Below are 21360 nucleotides of genomic sequence, written 5' to 3'. Positions count from 1 at the left end.
AGCAAATTTTTGCATATGCTAATTTTCGTATTTGCGAAAATTCGTTCGCCAGTCTCACACAGTAGTATTAGAGCCTTCTTTACACCACACAAGCTGGAAGCAGAGAGGGGTGATCACTGTGATGTGTACTGTGATAAAAAAAAAAGAAAAATGAATATTCGTAATTACGAATATATAGTGCTATATTCGCGAATATTCGCAAATTCGCGAATATGCGATATTCGAGAATAAAATTTGTATTGCGAATATTCGCGAGCAACACTATTAACCAAGGTAATAAACCAAAATCAAGGGAACAGAAATTTAGTTATCAATTCAATGTAAGTTTTTTTTTCTGTTGACAGAAAACATATGAGAAAAAGTGCAAATGGCAAAGCAAAAACTAATTGTTTGATTCTGCAATTTGCTGGCCTGTTTGACAGATGGTTGATCTACTTGAATCTCATTTTTCTGGCCTTCATTTCTGCAAATTCATCAATGACTTTATTTAAGTTGATCATCCTAGCACATTCATTTTCTATGGATAACATAGCCAGTCCACTCAGTCTGTCTTGCCCCATGGTAGACCTCAGGTAGTTTTTGATCAATTTTAGTTTGGAGAATGAACGCTCAGCACTTGCCACTGTCACTGGCAGGGTCAAAAACAAAATGAATGCTGTGTATACTTCAGGAAAACTTGAGGTTATTACATTGTTTTCAACAATTAATAGCTTGACTATTTCTACTACAGTTGTCAATTGTGCGATCTGTAATTTTAAACAAGCTCTGAAAGAAATTAGCTGGTGAGGGAGAGCTGATGAAAAGTCATTTTTGAAGTGCATTGCAAGTTGTTCCCCATCCTTATGTAGTTCCTCATCAGATGATGATAAAAGTGAGCTGGGAAGGATGGCTTTACATTTTTTCACAGTCTCATGAAGACTTTGGAATCTTTGTTTTAGTTGTACATTGGTCCCTCCAGTTACAATATTAATTGGTTCCAGGATGACCATTGTATGTTGAAACCATCATATGTTGAGACCATAACTCTATGGAAACCTGGTAATTGGTTCTGAAGCCACCAAAATGTCATCCGAAAATAGGAAAAAGTGAGGATTAAAGATAAATAAGTAGATAACTAATACAGATAAAGCAAATCCTTATATATAAAAGTAATAAAGATCTGCTGGGAGCTGTAAATCACTGTCCATTTCAGTGTTTCCCAACCAGAGTGCCCAAAGCTGTTGCAAAACTACAACTCCCAGCATGCCCGGACAGCCTTCGGCTGTCCGGGCATGCTGGTAGTTGTAGTTTTGCAACAGCTGGAGGCAACCTCTTTGGGAAACACTGGTCTATGTAGAGGACAAAAGCTTCTTCAGGGTCCTGTAGAGAACACGCAATGTCTTAAAAAAAAGGAAAATGGAGTCGCCCTCACCTGATGTCCAAAGGAGCAGCTAACCCTGGCACAGGTAAAGAGTACAGAACATGTAATACCTCCCTGTACTGTAGGGGGTGCTACCAGACACCAGTCAGTGCATACACTTCAGTAATACAGGTAAAGAGTACAGAACATGTAATACCTTCCTGTACTGTAGGGGGCGCTACAAGACACCAGTCAGTGCATGTACAGGGGTTTTGCCAGTGAAATATCCATTCTGATTGGTCGGTTCTTCCAGCCATTGACACGTTTTGCAGATTCCAAAGCATTGTATGTTGAGTCTGGTTTCAAGTTACAATGGTCCAGAAAAGACCATTGTATGTTGAAACTATTGTATGTTGAGGCCATTGTAAGTTGAGGGATCACTGTATTATAATTGTGTCTAAACAGGTGTTATAGATATTTACCTGGAAGTACCTCTCAGCATCATGAAGTCGCTCATCTTCACACAACTCATCATACTGTCGCTTTACCCGTCTTAGGCCCTCATTTAATTAGAAAATCGGGTTGTAAGTCTATCTTGCTTTCTTACCCGACTGCTTTTTTCCACTGGTATTTATTATTATGTCGCATCCTGTTTGTCGCACGTGCGTTTTGTTGGTTTTGGTTTCCAACTCCTCTGAGCTGTCGGGAAAAAGTCCACAACAATTCAACAAATTCGGGTTGGAAACCTTTATAAATACGTGGGAAAGCTCAGAAATGTCGGATTACGCCCCTTTTTCGGGTTTGGGAGAATCCACATCGGGATGAATCTGACAGAATCGTTAACAGCAAAGTTTAAATTGTGAGCTGCACAATGTATATACTGGGCACTAGGCTCTCTTTTTGAAATTCTTGCTTGCACTCCTGTGTATATGCCGCTCATGTTGGCTGCACCATCATATCCTTGACCACGGCATCTATTTATGTCAAGACCCCTTTTTTCAATACTTTGTACAATTTCTTTTTCAAGGTTTGCAGCTGTTTGATCACAGATGGCATGAAATCCCAGGAAAACTTCATTTATCTTTAATTTTGTAACAGCATTCTGTTGATTAGTTTCAACTGTCACATAACGAATAATCTGACTAAGCTGATCAGTTTTTCAAATGTCTTGCGTTGTGTCCATGATTATCGCAAAAAATGGAGTGCTTTTGAACTCATTAACAATTTCTTGCTCTGTCTTTTTTGATAATAAAGCAATTATATCATCCTGTACCCTGTGGCTCAAATATCGGACAGATCCCCTTGGCATCTCTAACAACTGCTGCAGAGTAGGGTCATACTTTGCTAGCGACTGTATAATGGACAAAAAACACCACTGTTTGCTTGATTTATTACTTCTGTGTGACCTCTAAAAGGAAGATTACACATTGCCAGTGTCAAGGAAACATTGATCACTCTATCAAGCACTTGCCTCCAGAAGTTTTTTTGTTTTCTAATTTCTCTATCATTTTCTTCATCTATCGTCCCATGTCTGCGCCACTGCTGCATCAACATGCAAGCATGAATGTGCTGCACGGAGCTTTCATGATAATGGACTGCCTGTGTCAGAAGAGACCAGTTTCTTACACCATTCACCAATGCTGAATTATAAGCACCAGAGCTACGATCAGCAAAAAGCCAGCAAGGTTCACAGTAGGCACAATCTAGTTTTGGAGAATAACACAACCATGAACGTTGGAGCAATACTCCAACTTGTGTTCTCTTTGTGTAAAAATTGGGGGAAAAACAACGTCCTCCCTGTTTTTTTATTTCTTGGAAATGTTATGAGTGGCCTACAAGACCCCTGAGAAAGGATGAATCTCTTGGTTTCACTGTCAGTAATATCTGATGGGAAATTACCACGGTCAGTTGGATATTTACTATTAATTGAAAGATTGTCTTCAGCAGCTATGATCATGTCCTCCAGATATTCTCTGGAAGGTTCCTCACTCTCTATAGTAACGGGTACACAGGGTTCATTATTTGAAGCTGTCTCAGGACATACTTTATTTTTTGAAGCAGTGTGAGAAGCCTCCTCACATGTAACTTCAGCATTTAAATTTGGAGAGTTTTCATTCTCTCCACCCTGGACACTTGCTTGTAAACTACTGTCATCTTCTATAAGGCCAATCTGCCCACTGACATCAGAAATGCTGCTACAGGGGGCTGGTATCTCATTGTGTTCTTTCTCAGCTTGTTTAAGAAATGAGCTAATTTTTGGTAGTTTAGCTGTCTGTGCTAACTCTTCCTTTCTTTGTCTGCGCTTTTGAGCACCACTTTTTGGTTTTGGGCCAGGTGCCATTCTGAAAAAGTAGATAATAATTTATGCTTACTACAGAATGTTACCAGTACAATATACCGTATATACTCGAGTATAAGCTGAGTTTTTCAGCACGATTTTTCGTGCTGAAAACACCCCCCTCGGCGTATACTCGAGTGAACTCTTCGCCCTCAGTGGTCCTCAACCTGCGGACCTCCAGATGTTTCAAAAGACATCTGGAGGTCCGCAGGTTGAAGACCACTGCCCGGGCCTTCGTCATCATCCAGACCCCCTCCCCCCTTTAGATTTGTACTCACCTCCGCTCGGGGGGACGTTAGGGTGAGCTGGTCCGGGCCATCTGTGCTGCAGGGACTGTCTGGTGGGGAGGGATAGTCGTTCCGGGCTGTCCATTTTCCCCGTGGGGCCTCTTCTCTGCGCTTCGGGCTCGGCCCCGGAATAATGACGTTGCCTTGACGACAACGCACAGGGACGTTGCTCATGACGTTGCCCCAGACCAGCTCACCCTAACGTCCCCCAAGCGGAGGTGAGTACAAAACTAAAGGGGGGAGGGGGGGAGGGAGTGGGTCTGGATGATGACGAAGGCCCGGGCAGTGGTCTTCAACCTGCGGACCTCAGATGTTTCAAAACTACAACTCCCAAAATGCCCGGACAGCCGATGGCTGTCCGCGCATGCTGGGAGTTGTACTTTTGGAACATCTGGTGGTCCGCAGCTTGAAGACCACTGTTAAATCAGATATTGACAAACGGTGATGATGAAAGGGGTGGTGTGGGATGATGACAGGGTAATGATGACAGGGGGATGATGATGACAGGGGGATGATGATGACAGGGGGATGATGAAGGGGGGATCATGACAGGCGGTGATGATGAAGGGGGATGATGACATGGTGATGATGATGGTGTTAATAACGGGGGTCTGGATGATGACAGGGGGGATGATGTATTTCCCACCCTTGGCTTATAGTCGAGTCAATAACTTTTCCTGGGTTTTTGGGGTGAAATTAGGGGCCTCGGCTTATATTCGGGTCGGCTTATACTCGAGTATATATGGTAACATATATAATATTATTAAAATTATTAAATCATAATAATGTGATACTGTTGTACTGGGAAAGGCTCAAAGGGTGCAACATGCTGTTGAATACCAATCAACACCACAGGTAGGTGTCAGATACATTTATGGGGCAGCTCGTTTCAGTGGTTACCACTGGTGCCTTGCAGCGCTGGGTTTGAATCTGACCAAGCACAACAGCTGAATGGAGTTTCTATATTCTCCCTGTGTTTGCATGGGTTTCCTCCAGGTTCTCCAGTTTCCTCCCACATTTCAAAGACATACTGACAGAGAACTTAGATTGTGAGCCCCATTGGGGACAGCATGAGGCTAATGTCTGTAAAGCCCTGCGAAATATGTCAGCGCTATACAAGTGAGTATAGTAATATTAAATACGGTATATTAATCAAAGAAATTGCTGCAATATAAGTAATTAGTTTTGAAAATGTATAGGCTGCGTTTACGAAATATCATGGTTGTATACCTGTCCATAATTATTATTATTATTATTTTTTTTTTTTATCTTTTCGAAAGATCTGCCCCCTGATAGTTTATAAATGAATTAGATCTTACTTCCCAAGTGGTTAGTAACCTTGCATTTTCATACAGAAAAGAAGGTTACCACCCACTTGGCTGCCCTGTCTATATGTTTTGTACAGGTGAAAGGGCTAAAGAAAAAAAGCCATATTGATCAGGAATAGTGTTGCTTGCGAATATTCGCAATGCAAATTTTATTCGCGAATATCGCATATTCGCGATTTCACGAATATTCGCACATATAGCACTATATATTCTTAATTATGAATATTGTTTTTTTTTTTCCAGCTTGTGTGGTCTAAAGAAGACTCTAATACTACTGTGTGAGACTGGCGTACCAATTTTTCGCATATGGGAAAATTTGCATATGCGAATTTTCGCATATGTGAAAATATAACGCGAATATTATGAATATGCGAATTTAGCGAATATATGTCGAATATTTGTCCATATATTCGCGAAATATCACGAATTCGAATATGGCCCATGCTGCTCAACACTAATCAGGAACCTGACCTAGTCATTTTACATTTTGTACATAGCCCCAGGTCCTCTTCAATGGCAATAATATAAATACCAAAATATAAATTCGCTATACCCACAACAAAGCTTCAAGTAACATAAAACGTCAGTGTACAAAAGTATAAGGCTACTGGGGGACCAAATTTTGTCGTGTTCTCTGTCATAAAAGAAAGCCCCAGTACATTGCCAAATTAATCACACAATTCATACTAGCATCAGCTGATGGACCTCATTTACTTAAAAAGAGTGCTGTCAGATTCTGCCAGAAAAAAGCAGAAAAATAATGCATATAATATTTTTTTCCTATCAAAAAAATACAAAATCTGCAATAGATCCGCCAACAAGGATATCCAAGTTACTTACTAGCAAACTCAGTTGCCAAAAGGTTTTTTCAGGGTTTCAATAGTGATGGCTTAGGAAAGGTCGCTAATGATAGGCTAGGCGTTTTCCTCTCTGATATTGAGATCCGTCATAGGATCTAAATATTGGAGAGGAAAACGCTTCAGTTCTGTCCCCATTCATTGACAATCGGGACAAAACTGAACTGAAGGTAGAAGACTGCACCAGAATGCATTCAATTCTGTTTGGTGACATCCCCATGACGCACACAAAAGCGCTGCAAGCAATATTTTTTGTCCGTCATGAGATACTGATCAAGACAGATCCGGCATAAAACACAATGTAAGTCAATGGTGATACATCCGTTTTCTCAGGCACAAAAGAGAATGCCACTTGTTGACTTGGTTTTAGTGCCAAATCCATCTTGGCTATTTTAGAGATAATATAACCGGATCCAACGGATGCAGCCAGGTGTATTATCATGACGGAATCGTTTTTGTTGATCACTGCTGGATCTAGCAAAACGCTGATGTGAAAGTAGCCATAGACTGGCAAAGGAAGAGGTGGGTTCTCATCTGGCACACATTGAAAATATCTGGAAGTTCATAGGTCAACACAATGTGTAATGGATGCCCATGGCTAGTGTAGCCCAGATACCATTCTGTTACATAGGAACTAAGAACTTCTAGTTCTATCAATGTGCAGTAGATGGGCAGACATAACTTCTGAACAGCTTATTTTTAGACACAGGCCCTCATTTACAAGTAGTGGAGTGTAGGTATGTGTTTTATTTTTGCTCCAACCTTTTTTTTCCATGGTATTTACTAATTTACTTTGCTTTTTGAAACTTTATACATGCTTTAAAGTGTAGGGTTTTCATTCCAGAAAATAATGGAAGAAGCCTTCATTGGTGAAACGTTGGGTGGCGGGTGGCTGTAGCGCTGTACTCCTTGCTCCACTTGGTAAAGTATTTCGTTATTTCTGTCCAGTTCAGGTTTTGCCCTACCCATAATGTGTTATTGATCCCCTGAGGCTTCCTTGTCTGCTCTTTGATTTTTTGTACTTACTTGCGATCCGAGCATACTTGCTGGATCCGACTCTAATATTTAATCTACAACATATGAGCAGCAGCCTCCTTCATTAATCTACGGGAGTCAATACTTATTGTGCACTAATTATTTAACCCTTCCCCTGGCAGACAAGCATAGCCCCCGTTTCCCTCTCAGCACTCTTTGGATTCATGTTTATTACTATATATGTATTCTTTTAAATTATTTTAAATGTCTTGTCATTTTGGATTCATGTTAATAAAGTATACTTTGTGATATTTATGTCCTGTTTGACGCCTTTTCTTTATGAATTTAATCAATGTAATACACAGACAACTATATGAGCGTATGTAAGAACTGAGTGCATGCACCGAACAACTTATGAACGTATGGCTAAAATGAATTGCTTGAGTGAACATATGCACTGAAACAACTAAATAAGCAGGTACACCGAGCAACTTATCCGCACATATGCCCCGTATGACTTGAATAACTGCATTAAGCACTGATATACAATACAACACATGAAATTAAACTATACCACCGCCTATGTGTCGTAATGTTGTCGCTTTGAAAGGCGTGTCAGTAACAATAATTATCTAATGTATCCCCCTGCAGACGTGGCAGGTATAATGGGTATACACTGCCTATGTGTCGTGTTATTGATGCACTGAAGACGTGTCAGTAACAACAATTATGCCATGTACCCCCCCTGCAGACGTGGCAGGTATAATGGGTATACACCGCCTATGTGTCGTGTTATTGTTGTTCTGAAGACGTGTCAGTAACAACAATTATGCAACGTACCCCCCTGCAGACGTGGCAGGTATAATGGGTATACACTGCCTATGTGTCGTGTTATTGTTGCACTGAAGACGTGTGAGTAACAACTATGCAACGTACCCACCTGCAGACGTGGCAGGTATAAAGGGTATACACTGCCTATGTGTCGTGTTAAAGTTGTTCTGAAGACGTGTCAGTAACTACAATTATGCAACGTACCCCCCTGAACATGGCAGGCATAATGGATATACACCCCCTATGTATCGTGTTATGTTATCCTGAAGACATGTCACTAACAACAACTACCCCATGCATCTCCCTGCAGACGTGGCAGGCATGAAGGGCATAAACCATCTATGGTCATGAGGCCGTTACTCTGAAAGCATGTCAGCAATAACTACCGAGTCAAACAACCCACGACCGTATACATAGACAAACTAGGGGGCGTATGTACAAAACTTTGAGCGCGTGCACCGAACAACCTAGGAACGTATCGCTAGAATGAACTGCATGAACGAACATGTGCACTGAACAAACCATATAAGCTGATGCACAGAGCAACTAATCAACACACATGCCCAGTACGACTATATAATTGCATGAAGCGCTGATGTATGATACAACACATGAATTTATACATACGATGTCTGTCCCACTGTACAGTAACTAGAAAGCACTGACCCGAAGCGATTTTCCCTTTTTATATACAAATAGAAATATATATATATACACACACATAAATGGGGCAGGTATAATGGGTATACCACCACTGTGTCGTAATGTTGTCGGACTGAAGGCGTGTCAATAACAACAATTGCAATGTATCCCCCTGTAGACGTGGCAGGTATAATGGGTAAACACCACCTATGTGTCGTGAGGCTGTAGCTCTGAACACATGTCAGCAACAACTACTGAGTACCACCTCCTGCTGGCATGGTAGATACGATGCCCCGACCGCAACAGCTGTATAAATACTAAGTGAGGAATGCATGTGCCCTAATGCTATGAAACTATTTGCACTGCAGATACTACAATGAATCTACAGAAATGCACTGTAAACACTATAACGTGTGAAAACTATAGGAACTGACATTAGCATGAAACCCTGAGCGTATAGACCAAATTAACTATGTGCGTATACACAAGCGAACTATATGAATAAAGCCCACTGTAAATGCTACCATGGCAATAAACACTTATCCACAATATCAAAGTAACAAGCGGATGTAAGATATAACAGCACAAGCTTAAGAACAGTGTAATTAATACTAGCATATGTAAATTACAAGCTTAAGTACAATGAATCTATGCACGTATGTACGAGAATGTGCTACAAGTGTATAAACAATAACATACTACCTCACTTATATAATGTAATCTGAAGTTACGAGCCCATATGCCCCATAAGCTACAACTAAGTTAACCTGGAAGAAATTAGGACAAACTATGTGTGTAAGTTCGGGACAACTACATGCACATAGGAAAAGAGCAAACTAAGTGCATATGTACGGAACTATGCCGTATAACAAGCTATGAGCGACTGTACTAATAAACTAGATGAACCTATAATCAAGAAAACTGTATGCGCGTATGCACAATAAGTGCATGCGCGTATGGCCAACAACAACTATATGAACGTCTGCACCGAACAAATCTGATAAACTTATGCAAAGAACAAACAATATGCATGCATGTAGTAATCATATGACCACGTACTTACGCACAGAACACTCCATGCGCTGTACAAGCATATATGCGGCACCATAAGCGTGTGCCCAGCACTACACTACAAGCGTGAGTACAGTACACATACCACGAGCACATGCACCGCACAACTCCCACGAGCCACCAGCGTATGTACAGTGTAACTCCTATAAGTGTATGTATGATATGAATCCTACAAGCGTGTGTGCAGTATGAAACCTACGAGCGTGTGTACCGTGTAAATACTACCAGCGAGAGTGCAGTATAACCCTCTGAGCGTATGTGCAGTATAAAACCCTGCGAGTGTGTGTACAGTATGAACCCTACAAACATGTGTTCAGTATGACTCCTATGAGCGTGTGTACAGTACAATCTTACAACAAGTGTACACCTGCGAACGTAAATGCAGTATGAATCCTACGAGCGTCTGTACAGTATAAATCCTGCAAATGTGTGTACAGTATAACTCTGCGAGCATAATTGCAGTATAAATCCTACGAGCCTGTGTACAATATAATTGCTGTGAGCGTATATACAGCATAAATCCTGCTACAGTATAAATGCTACGAGCCTGTGTTACAGTATAAATACCACAAACGTTTGTACAGTATAAATGCCCCGAGTGTGTGTACAGAATAAATGCCACGAGTGTGTGTACAGAATAAATGCCAAGAGCGACTGTACAGTATAAATCCCACGAGCGTCTGTACAGTATAAATGCCACGAGCGTGTGTACAGTATAAATCCCACGAGCGTCTGTACAGTATAAATGCCACGAGCGTCTGTACAGTATAATTGCCACAAACAGTATGAATGCTACAAGCGTGTGTACAGTATAAATACCACAAGCGTATGTATAGTATAAATGCCACAAGCACGTGTGCAGTATAAATGCCATGAGCACGTGTACAGTATAAATGCCACGAGCGTCTGTAAACGCCACGAACAGTATAAATGCTACAAGTGTGTGTACAGTATAAATACCACAAGCGTGTGTACAGTATAAATGCCACGAGCACGTGTACAGTATAAATAATCCGTAAAGAAGATAAAAAGAAACCAGGGCAACTCACCAATTACGTAAACTTCAAGCTTCTTTATTGATCCATGAAGGGTATAAACTGTGCAAGACACGGGTGGACAGACAACAGGGGGGACGTTCGTTCGGGGCTACGGTGCCGTTTCGCAAGATATGCTTCAACTGGCCCACATCGTCTTCCAGCCGGAAACACATTTAAATAACCCTCCCCTCCGTTGCCATAGAAATGAGCCAAACAAAAGGTAAGTGCAATTAAAAATGTTAAAAACAACTGTGTGATACTCTTAAGATATTCATTTAAATTAGTAGTGCACTGAGCTCAGTACGTTCATTAAGACCTAAAGGCCCCATTGCTTCTAACCGAAGAATCCATTTAGTTTCATTTTTTAACAGTATTTCTTCTTTATTTTTCCCAGCAATACCATGTTCGATCCTCTCAAGTCCGACAAAACGGAATCCATATTTTTCTTTCGAATGAACTTCATTAATATGTTGAATAAATCTAGTGGCTCCGATGCCGGTTCTGAGGGATCGAACATGTTCGCGGATTCTGTGAAATAGGGGCCTCTTTGTCTTCCCAATATAAAATAATTTACATTTACATACCAATGCGTACACTACATGAGAGGATCTACATGTAATACATTGTTTCACATTAATAGTATTACCTGCTAATTCTACAACTCTACATTTCATGTTTAGAGAGCAAAATGAACATGAACCGCAACTAAAATTTCCTTTCGGGCGTAATTCAGACAACCAATTCTGTCCCGTTGCGTTTTTTCCTCTTTTCAATAAATCTCCAATTGTTTTCGTTTTTCTATATGTAACGATAGGTTTTTCACTAGTAGTTATTGCTATGTCAGCATCCTCTTGTAGAATATACCAATTATTCGTAATAGCCTTTTTAACTATATTATCAATGGGAGTATTTGAAAAAGAAAAAACGCAACGTTTATTGTTAATTCTATCTTTCGTTTTCAGCAACACTTCTCTTGGTACTCGATCTATTTTCTTTCTTGCATCTAGAATTAAATTAAGGGGATATCCTCTCTGTTCCAAACGATATTGTAAATCATCTGCCTGTTTTTGAAACAGTATGGGATTGCTGTTAATTCGTTTTAGTCTGACTAACTGACTGTATGGGATACTATTTTTGACCTGGGGGGGATGAGATGAGTGATAATGTAACAATGAATTTTTGGCAATCGATTTTCTAAAACCAGATGTTACTATATTGCTATCTACAATATCTATCTGTACATCCAGAAATTCAAGATGTTGATCTCCAAACACATATGTAAAAAACATGTTAACTTCATTCACTTGGTTGAGATATTCAACAAAGGCAGTAAATTCCTTCTCTGAACCGTCCCAAATGATAAAGAGGTCGTCTACATATCTGAGAAAAAGTTTAATTTTACCAATAAAGGGGTTCTTGGATGTGAACACCCATTTGTCTTCCAACATGGAGAGAAAAATATTGGCATACGCACATGAGGTAGGAGACCCCATGGCTGTACCATGTGTCTGTCTATACCAATCCCCTCTAAACTGGAAGACATTATTACTCAACACAAATGTAAGGGCTTCAGTAACAAATTCAATAAAATCGGGAGACTTACCTGTTTTCCGTAGGATAGTGGTCATAGCCTCCACCCCCGAATCCAATGGGATTCGGGTGTACAGGCTCTCCACATCCACGGAACACAGTTTAAACCCAGGTTGCCAATGAAAATTATTCAAAATTTTTATTAAATCTCCGGTGTCCCTAAGATAAGAAGGTAATTCTCTCAATAGAGGTGAAACTAGCCAATCAATATAACTGGACAAATATTCTGTCGGTGACCCAATCCCAGAGACAATAGGACGTCCCGGGGGCTGGGTCACCGACTTATGGACTTTCGGCAAAATATACCAAGACGGTTTTTTAATGTTCCTAGGGAGGAGGCGTTCAGCACTTTTTCTACTTATAACTCCTTTCTCATGGAATTTACGAAGTAGCGATCTCAAATTATTGAGTATCTGTGGACAGGGATCTTTTTTTAATTTACAGTAAGTATTCTCATCTCCTAACTGTTTAAGAGCCTCTGTGTTGTAGTCAGTAGTTTTCCATAAAACAACTCCCCCACCCTTATCAGCCTTAGTAACAACAATATCTTCCCTTTTTCTTAATTTATTTAGGGCTGTTTGCTCTCTATCTGAGATGTTGCTCTGGACCTTCGGGTAAATGAGGGCTTTAACTTCTTTCAAAACTGACTTCTGGAATATATCAATTGGGCTCCCTGGTATAACAGGAGGATTAAACATCGAGGGATTACCACCTGAAAAAAACTCATCATTAGTATTCCCTGTCCTATCAGACACCTGATCATTGACATCAGCAAGGAACGTGACTAAATCCTGCTCCTCCTCATTAAATTCACTAGGTACACAAAATCCTAAAGGTCCTATTTTACAGCTTGTTTCACCTTCAAGTAAGGCTACATTTTTATTTTCATTATTTCCTGTAGAAAAAACTTTTTTTAAATTTAATTTACGGACACCCTTGAATAAGTCCTCTTGGAACTGGACAAAGTCGAATTTCTCTCTAAGACCAAAGTTCAGTCCCTTGTTCAATAGTGAAATCGTGTCCTCATCTAAATCTTCATCCGTGAGGTTCACTACTATATTTTCAGGAATTACTTGCGCCAAGTTACATTCTTGCGTTTGGGTATGCGTTTTCTCAGAATTCTTTGATTTTCCTCTCCCTCTTCGGGTTCTGGGTCCAAAGGGATTCCGGCAGCTTTTTGTTTGGTATCCCCCACATCTCCAGTCGATTCTGTTGAACCACTGCTGTCTGTGTCAGTTGTCATAAAATCCGAACTTTTCTTTTTATTTTTATTCCTGCTTAAATTGGACTTCACCGGGATATTTTTAGAGACTTTTCGATTAGCATTAGACTTTTTATTCCAAGTGAAGACCTGATGATTCTCAAAGTCTTTTTTGTCTCTTATAAATTTGTCCCGTTTAATAATCTTAATTTTTTCTTGTACTAGACCCAATTTTTTCTCCAAGTTATGCAGAAAAGTATTAAATATTGGTTCAGAGAGTCTTGTTCTCAATTCGCATTTAGCTTTGCAAAGGTCTGCTGTTACAATTTCATATTCAGTTTTATTTCTCTCCAGTACTAACTTCTGGATCTCCAGAGAATGTAGTAAATGTAATTCATCCCATGCTTTTATAAATTCGGGATCATCTGTATACTGTGAAGGAGTTTTGTATACACGTAATCCTCTAGGAATGCGTAAATTGGTTACATAGGCTTCTAAGGAGTTAATAGTCCAAAAAAGTCTAGTCTCTTTCTCAGCCAGGGATTGAACCTTGAACTCCAGTGCTTTAGTACTTAGTAACGAAATTTCATCTTTGTATTCACAAGACGCGAAGAACATCCCCACGTCAACCCGGCCTGCACTTATAGCCGTCTCTGAGGCATTATTAGGAGAATCCATCTCCATAATGGAATGTGCTATTATAGAGGCTGTAGCGTGCTCAGAGTTTAGAAACAAAAGTCCATAGACAATATTCAATAGTAGAAAGAAACAAACTCGGCACTGCTTCCTTAATTATAAGCACCTGACATCCAATGCCTCTGCTGGCTTAACCACGTCTGATGGTGCTCACTGGTAATAGCAAAGTCCAATGCAAATAATCCGTAAAGAAGAGAAAAAGAAACCAGGGCAACTCACCAATTACGTAAACTTCAAGCTTCTTTATTGATCCATGAAGGGTATAAACTGTGCAAGACACGGGTGGACAGACAACAGGGGGGACGTTCGTTCGGGGCTACGGTGCCGTTTCGCAAGATATGCTTCAACTGGCCCACATCGTCTTCCAGCCGGAAACACATTTAAATAACCCTCCCCTCCGTTGCCATAGAAATGAGCCAAACAAAAGGTAAGTGCAATTAAAAATGTTAAAAACAACTGTGTGATACTCTTAAGATATTCATTTAAATTAGTAGTGCACTGAGCTCAGTACGTTCATTAAGACCTAAAGGCCCCATTGCTTCTAACCGAAGAATCCATTTAGTTTCATTTTTTAACAGTATTTCTTCTTTATTTTTCCCAGCAATACCATGTTCGATCCTCTCAAGTCCGACAAAACGGAATCCATATTTTTCTTTCGAATGAACTTCATTAATATGTTGAATAAATCTAGTGGCTCCGATGCCGGTTCTGAGGGATCGAACATGTTCGCGGATTCTGTGAAATAGGGGCCTCTTTGTCTTCCCAATATAAAATAATTTACATTTACATACCAATGCGTACACTACATGAGAGGATCTACATGTAATACATTGTTTCACATTAATAGTATTACCTGCTAATTCTACAACTCTACATTTCATGTTTAGAGAGCAAAATGAACATGAACCGCAACTAAAATTTCCTTTCGGGCGTAATTCAGACAACCAATTCTGTCCCGTTGCGTTTTTTCCTCTTTTCAATAAATCTCCAATTGTTTTCGTTTTTCTATATGTAACGATAGGTTTTTCACTAGTAGTTATTGCTATGTCAGCATCCTCTTGTAGAATATACCAATTATTCGTAATAGCCTTTTTAACTATATTATTAATGGGAGTATTTGAAAAAGAAAAAACGCAACGTTTATTGTTAATTCTATCTTTCGTTTTCAGCAACACTTCTCTTGGTACTCGATCTATTTTCTTTCTTGCATCTAGAATTAAATTAAGGGGATATCCTCTCTGTTCCAAACGATATTGTAAATCATCTGCCTGTTTTTGAAACAGTATGGGATTGCTGTTAATTCGTTTTAGTCTGACTAACTGACTGTATGGGATACTATTTTTGACCTGGGGGGGATGAGATGAGTGATAATGTAACAATGAATTTTTGGCAATCGATTTTCTAAAACCAGATGTTACTATATTGCTATCTACAATATCTATCTGTACATCCAGAAATTCAAGATGTTGATCTCCAAACACATATGTAAAAATGCCACGAGCACGTGTACAGTATAAATGCCATGAGCGTGCGTACCAAATGAATGCTACCAGCGTGTGAATAACGCCCACTGCGACTTAAGATTAACTTAACCTATCTGCACAACCAAATGACAAGCGAAGACCTTACCACGATGGTGACACTCCTAACTATTTTGATACCTTACACTTAATTTTTTTTTTTTTTTGTGAGACGACATTCACAATGGTCGTAACAAATGCCTGATGGAAAGAAATGCTAGGATCGTGGACCTCCTCACAATGAAGCAACATACATAGAAACTGTTCATGACAACCCATAACTATTGACAAATCAGTGCCTCGTACTAGCGAACTTAAATGCCTGGAATAGAAAATGCAGGGATCAATGCTGAGTAAGTCCCTACTGAGCTATGGCACCGGCAATTGATTTATCCACGTGCTAGGTGCCGTGCTGCCCACAATATGAGACCGACCCTGCATATACGATGCACTGCTGCAATGCTGCAGATGCCCGATATGCCCGGCTGCAAATAACACCAAAAGTATCATCATACTACTTACATCTCCCCGGTATAAATGCACACAGAGCTGCAAGACCCGCACGACCTGAGGGAGACCGCGCTACCCTTCACTGTTGCGGTACCGTAACCTGTTACCGCCCATGATCCTCCGCTATCCCCGAGATTAAATGCAGTATGCTGTACCCAGCTGAGTACAGATAGAAGGCCGGGCTGCTCCCTGTTCCCGGTCCCCGCCATCTTCCTAACCAAGCCTCGGAGCGCCGTTCCACGAGGCTGCGGGAACTGGGACCAGGACAGCATACTCACCGGCATCAACGCCGCCGACCACGACTTCCGGTCAGCTGACGTGGAACGTGGGATCCCGTGCTGAAACCGGGTCGGGGTTGACCGAGGGTGCCCTCCGTGCTCCGGCTTACCTCCGGAGAGAGGGCTGCAGCGGACGCCACCACCCCGGCCGGCCCCGGCCGCTTAACAGTACACTGAAAACCGGAACTTCCGTGCATCGGCTGACTCGTGTGTCAGCTGATCCCCAGTCACGTGACGAACCCGCGGCGTCAGAGACAGGTACTGCCGCGGGTTCTTATAGGGAATCCCCGCCCCTCCCACAAATACAGGCTAAATTATTAGCCTTAACACCTATCATCAGTGTCACCTGCACTAACCTGTCGCTACTGACAGGTGCAGGTTACACTGGTGACAACGGTACTTACCTGCCTGGGTCCAAGAGTGAAATTCTGCCCCCCCCCCCAAAAAAGAAAAAAAAATGTGATAAATAAATAAATAAAGTACCATAAAATTGCACTGCAACTCACATTAATCTGCCAAAAGAACAAATAGTTCAATCAAGAAACAGCAATCTGGCTAATGAGTATGCGGCTACACTGATCCAGGCGGTGCCACACGATATGCAGAGTTCATATAACCGTGGATAGAAGAAATAGAAAATTGGTGCACTCACCCTTCAGGATAAAACCAGTAGCTTTATTGTAGACAAAGTAAAATCCACAGGCTCAAGGACCAGAGTGAGGCAGGCAGGAGAGTCTCACCAGGCGGGTGACGGCAGCCATTTCACGCACAGCGGTGAATCTTCATGCCCCTTAGTCAAATTAATCTGCATTAGGTAGGCAGCAGTTTCCCCACATTAGGTAGCAGTTACCCCACATTATGTAGCATAGTTAATCCATATTAGGCAGCATAGATTTGGAGCCCCCCTTTAGGCAGCATATATTTAGATCCCCCTTTAGGCAGCATAGATTTAGATCCCCCTTTAGGCAGCATAGATTTAGAGCCCCCCTTTAGGCAGCATAGATTTAGATCCCCTTTAGGCAGCATAGATTTAGAGTCCCCCTTTAGGCAGCATAGATTTAGAGCCCCCCTTTAGGCAGCATAGATTTAGAGCCCCCCTTTAGGCAGCATAGATTTAGAGCCCCCCCTTTAGGCAGCATAGATTCAGAGCCCCCTATAGGCAGCATAGATTTAGATCCCCCTTTAGGCAGCATAGATTTAGAGCCCCCTTTAGGCAGCATAGATTTAGAACCCCCCTTTAAGCAGAATAGATTTAGAGCCCCCCTTCAGGCAGCATAGATTTAGAGCCCCCCTTTAGGCAGCATAGTTTTAGAGCCCCCCTTTAGGCAGCATAGTTTAGAGCCCCCTTTTAGGCAGCATAGATTTAGAGCCCCACTTCAGGCAGCATCGATTTAGAGGCCCCTTTAGGCAGCATAAATTTAGATCCCCCTTTAGGCAGCATAGATTTAGAGCCCCCCCTTTAGGCAGCATAGATTCAGAGCCCCCTATAGGCAGCATAGATTTAGATCCCCCTTTAGGCAGCATAGATTTAGAGCCCCCCTTTATGCAGCATAGATTTAGATTCCCTTTAAGCAGAATAGATTTAGAGCCCCCCCCCCTTTAGGCAGCATAGATTTAGATCCCCTTTTAGGCTCTGCTGCCTAAAGAGGGATATAAATCTATGCTGCCTAAAGGGGGGATTTAAATCTATTCTGCCTAAAGGGGGGCCCTATATCTACTGCATAGATTTAGAGCCCCCCTTTAGGCAGCGTAGTTTTAGAGCCCCCCTTTAGGCAGCATAGATTTAGAGCCCCCTTTAGGCAGCATAGATTTAGAGCCCCCCTTTAGGCAGCATAGATTTAGAGCCCCCCTTTAGGCAGCATAGATTTAGAGCCTCCCCTTTAGGTAGCAAAGATTTAGAGCCCCCCTTTAAGCTATGCTGCCTAAAGGGGGGCTCTAAATCTATGCTGCCTAAAGGGGGGCTCTAAATCTATGCTGCCTAAAGGGGGATCTAAATCTATGCTGCCTAAAGGGGGCCCTATATCTACAGCATAGATTTGGAGCCCCCCTTTAGGCAGCATATATTTAGATCCCCCCTTAGGCAGCATAGATTTGGATTCCCCCTTTAGGCAGCATAGATTTAGGGCCCCCCTTTAGGCAGCATAGATTTAGATCCCCCTTTAGGCAGCATAGATTTAGATCCCCCTTTAGGCAGCTTAGATTTAGAGCCCCCTTTAGGCAGCATAGATTTAGAACCCCGCTTTAAGCAGCATAGATTTAGAGCCCCCCTTTAGGCAGCATAGATTTAGAGCCCCCCCTTTAGGCAGCATAGTTTTAGAGCCCCCCTTTAGGCAGCATAGATTTAGAGCCCCCCTTTAGGCAGCATAGATTTAGAGCCCCGTTTTAGGCAGCATAAATTTAGAGCCCCCCTTTAGGCAGCATAGATTTAGAGCCCCCTTTAGGCAGCATATATTTAGATCCCCCTTTAGGTAGCATAGATTTAAAGCCCCCCTTTAGGTAGCATAGATTTAGAGCCCCCCTTTAGGCAGCATAGATTTAGAGCCCCCCCCCCCTTTAGACAGCATAGATTTAGATCCCCCTTTAGGCTCTGCTGCCTAAAGGGGGATCTAAATCTATGCTGCCTAAAGGGGGATCTAAATCTATGCTGCCTAAAGGGGGGCCCTATATCTACAGCATAGATTTAGAGCCCCCCTTTAGGCATCATAGATTTAGAGCCCCTTTTAGGCAGCATAGATTTAGAGTCCCCCTTTAGGCAGCATAGATTTAGAGCCCCCCTTTAAGCTATGCTGCCTAAAGGGGGGCTCTAAATCTATGCTGCCTAAATGGGATCTAAATCTAGGCTGCCTAAAGGGGGGCTCTAAATCTATGCTGCCTAAAGGGGGGCCCTATATCTACAGCATAGATTTATAGCCCCCTTTTAGGCAGCATAGTATTAGAGCCCCCCCTTTAGGCAGCATAGATTTAGAGCACCCCTTTAGGCATCATAGATTTAGAGCCCCCGTTTAGGCAGCATAGATTTAGAGCCCCCGTTTAGGCAGCATAGATTTAGATCCCCCTTTAGGCAGCATAGTTTTAGAGCCCCCCTTTAGGCAGCATAGTTTTAGAGCCCCCCTTTAGGCAGCATAGTTTTAGAGCCCCCCCCCCCTTTAGGCAGAATAGATTTAGAGCCCCCTTTAGGCAGCATATATTTAGAACCCCCCTTTAAGCAGCATAGATTTAGAAACCCCCTTTAGGCGGAATAGATTTAGATCCCCCCTTTAGGCTATGCTGCCTAAAGGGGGATCTAAATCTATGCTGCCTAAAGGGGGGTTCTAAGTCTATGCTGCCTAAAGGGGGGCCCTATATCTACAGCATAGATTTAGAGCCCCCCTTTAGGCAGCATAGTTTTAGGGCACCCCTTTAGGCAGCATAGATTTAGAGCCCCCCTTTAGGCAGCATAGATTTAGAGCCCCCCCCCCTTTAGGCAGCATAGATTTAGAGCCCTCTTTAAGCTATGCCTAAAGGGGGGCTCTAAATCTATGCTGCCTAAAGGGGGGCTCTAATCTATGCTGTAGATTTAGAGCCCCCCTTTAGGCAGCATAGCTTTAGATCCCCTTTAGGCAGCAGATATTTAGAGCCCCCACATCAAGCACTGGCAGCATACTTACATCTGCAGGCGGGTCGGGATGCGAGTACTTCATGGAGGTGCGCGCTATAAGTGATGTGTGCATGTCACTGCATGCGCCGCGCAGGAAGTCGGCGTAGCGCTGCACTTGCAATGACGTCACTGCGTGCACCTCTGCCAGGAAGTACCCGCATCCCGTGACCCGCAGCCAGATGTAAGTAGCTATTAGTGTCGGGACACGAGAAATACAAATGCCGCGGTGCCTGCATCATTCAGGTCCCACGGTAGGGCCGGCCCAGCATGAGAGGGGGCCTGCCGCCGAAGGGCCCCCTCTCACGCTGGGCCCCTGTGCAGTTGAACATGTTGCACATGTGATATGTCCGCCCCTGCGCTTGTTACTATCATGATAGTTAGTTCTATCCCTTACACCGATTGATCAATTAGGTGATGCCTTTGGATGATGTGGACTCTTCTAGTCCATACCCCTGACTTGCACATGGTGAGGGGTTTGCCTCATATCCTCCTGATGACGGTGATGTTGCACTGAAACATGTAGGAGGGGGGCACTGTTTTAGTTTTTAACTTGGTGTTATATGGTGCCATTGAAGGTGTACTCCACGGCTAGACATGTCTGATCATGGGGTTCCGGTGACCCCCCCCCCCCCATCTATGCCGCAGCACCTCAGTCATCCGGGGCACAGAGCGATCTCCGTTATATCCATTTATATCTATGGGAGGAGGCGTGGCAGCTGTGTACTAGCCGTCACGCCCCCTCCCATAGAAATGAAGGGAGGAGGTGTGACATCTCAATCACAGAAGCCCCAGGCTTCCATGACCAAAATGGCCCCCACGGCTGGACACTCTGCCGCGGGGATAACATGTATAGAGGCAAAGTACCCCTTTAACTATCAGTTGGTGGAGAGACAATAATTACGGTGGAGGAGCATTTAGGCCCCCATCTGTTGAGATACTGTTGAGGATATCTCTCCACTATAAGTGAATTGCATTCAGAGCACAGAGACAAGGTTTTTAACTGCTATTCAATCACTGGATTCATTTTTCTTTTCATAACTAAAACATTAAAATCTAAGTTTTAGGAGAGTTAGTTAATAGTGGAATTTTTGTAACTCAGGCTTTTATGCCTTCAGGGTAATTGTGTTTAATTATGTATTGGAATCCCAGTCTTATCTGGAGTATCTGTGTTTGTTCCCCTAGAGACGCCCCTGGATTTTACTAAGAATTCTTTTCTGCTGTTT

Source organism: Hyla sarda, chromosome 7 (assembly GCF_029499605.1).
Source record: "Hyla sarda isolate aHylSar1 chromosome 7, aHylSar1.hap1, whole genome shotgun sequence".
NCBI classification, from domain to species: Eukaryota; Metazoa; Chordata; class Amphibia; order Anura; family Hylidae; genus Hyla; species Hyla sarda.
This window is presented reverse-complemented; position numbering follows the sequence as displayed.